Here is a 2,043-nt window from a genome sequence, read left to right as displayed (position 1 = left end):
TTTTCATTTAAATGCAAATTTGAAAAAAATCTACTCTTCCAAACACGACTTTTTATCCTATTTTTTTTTTGAATTTTGTCGACAACTGATAAAATGTTTAGCGAGACTATAAATGTTAGATTGAAAAAAATGATTAATACATGTAGGTTCAAATTATTATGTTCCATTAAAAATGATTTAGTCTTTGATGAACTTCTGTTTGGTAATATGTTGTATCCAGATATAGTAAATTAATGATTTATATAAAATTACAGGAAATGACCTTCCGTTCCATTATGAGTAGAGCTTTTAAATGCTCTTTGTCACAACCTGTCATCTTGTCATTATGTAGCATTATGTAGCATTTAAAAAATGTATACTCTTCACTTCGAAGTCTTTTAGAAATCTAACATATGACTTTCTATGGTTTGTGTCTCCATATTCCTTTATTGCCAGTTTGAACAAATCCACATGCTTTGATTCAAAGGTAATAAATACCTATTATTTGGAATAATGATGCTTATTTTTGTTCTCTCACCCTTCGCAGGTGGTTTCATTTTAGCACACTTCAGAGTTATAATTTCATGCTTATTAAAAACATTTATTATGATCTACATAGATGAATGAAACTTTTATTTTATTAAATTATTTGACAAAAAATCTATTATTCTTAAAAATGTATTTCCTTTGAAGGGTTATTTTAGAGCATTCAGAGAGGATCTAGGAGTGTGGTATTATGCAATTTTTAAGTAGGTATGAAATGGTTATTTATATGATTGTTTCTTTAAGGCTTATGTATATTGTCCATTATATGCTATAAAATATTTTGAAAGTAAATTTAAAGTATGTTTTTTTTTTTCATCCAACAAGAACCCATAACTTTATTAATGATAGAAACAGTACAAATTTCAAACCAAGCTGCAGTTATTCTTTTGGAACACCAAAAAAAGGTCCTCGTTTTCAGATGGATACATTGTTAATTCCATAATAGCATTTACAATATCATTACTGTTGTTCTTCAGGGCTCGGACTGCCTTTGCTCTTGACACATTTGCTTGTGACATGACCAATTTTATGTCCTTAACCTCTACACCGGTTTCATCAACCTCTTCCTCTTCACTCTCCTCTTGTACAGTTGGAGTCTGTGTGTTTTCTTGAATGTTTGAGACAGCTTCACCTTGAACTTTGAATTTCTCAGCAGCTGCCAGTTGTGCTTGCTGAGATAAATCCTCGATCTTGGCTTCCCCAAAAACTATGTAGGTATCTGAAGCTGGGCTCTTGTAGACATCTGGTTTTGTGATGACAAAGAGAATATTCTTAGATTTCCTGATAGTGAATCTTGTAACTCCTGTAACCTGTCGAAGACCCAGTTTGGACATAGCCTTCCGTGCCTTCTTTTCACTCCGGCTCTGTTTTGCTTTACTGACTGGTTCTTCGTCAATTATAGCGGCTGCTGCCAGCTGGGCTTGTTGTGTGGTTGCCTGTGTGGAATCCTGTTCCTCAAGCTCTGGTACTGATTCATCACTGTCAGATACTGTTCCAGAAACTGTCTCAGCCTGGGGCTGTGGCAACTCCTGCTCTGTAGCAGGGACGGTTTCTGTGGCTTCACCAGGCATTTTGTGCAGGGCTAAAGTATGTTTTACATAGTTTATTTTTTGGAAAAAACATTGAAATGACTTATGAAATTCAGTATACACTCAACATTAATTTATTTTGAAATTTACCAGTTGTCTACTGAATCTATTATATGGCAGATATTACTTCAGACTACACTGGTAAATGAAATACTTGGCTTTGTAGAACTTTTATTTTAATGGGTGAGACAATTAAAAGCTATAAACCTTAATAAAAATTGCATAGTGCATTCAAAAATGATGAGTACAATGGGGAAAAAGAAAAATTCGATCAGGGTGAGAAAAATCAAGGTTGCTAGGCAGGGGATGGGGAGCTAAAAGTTTCAATAGGAAGATCAGGGTAGTTACAATGAAGCTGACAATTGAACAAAGGTATGGAAAGGTGATGAATTTGCCCAGAACTATCAGCAATAAGGTCACTCCAGACAAA

The 2,043-nt window shown here is 34.1% G+C and overlaps 1 pseudogene across 1 annotated transcript; it reads right to left on the bottom strand.

Moving 5' to 3' along the window:
• Nucleotides 1–835: 835 nt before the first annotated feature.
• Nucleotides 836–1,600, bottom strand: LOC309857039 (nascent polypeptide-associated complex subunit alpha pseudogene; annotated as a pseudogene). The gene has a single exon. The product of its transcript is annotated as a nascent polypeptide-associated complex subunit alpha pseudogene (transcript).
• Nucleotides 1,601–2,043: the final 443 nt, after the last annotated feature.

The sequence above is a fragment of the Mustela nivalis genome (assembly GCF_964662115.1).
Source record: "Mustela nivalis genome assembly, contig: HAP1_SCAFFOLD_262, whole genome shotgun sequence".
In the NCBI taxonomy this organism is placed as follows: Eukaryota; Metazoa; Chordata; class Mammalia; order Carnivora; family Mustelidae; genus Mustela; species Mustela nivalis.
The sequence above is the reverse complement of the archived record's forward strand: the minus strand, read 5'-3'. Positions and strand labels throughout refer to the sequence as shown.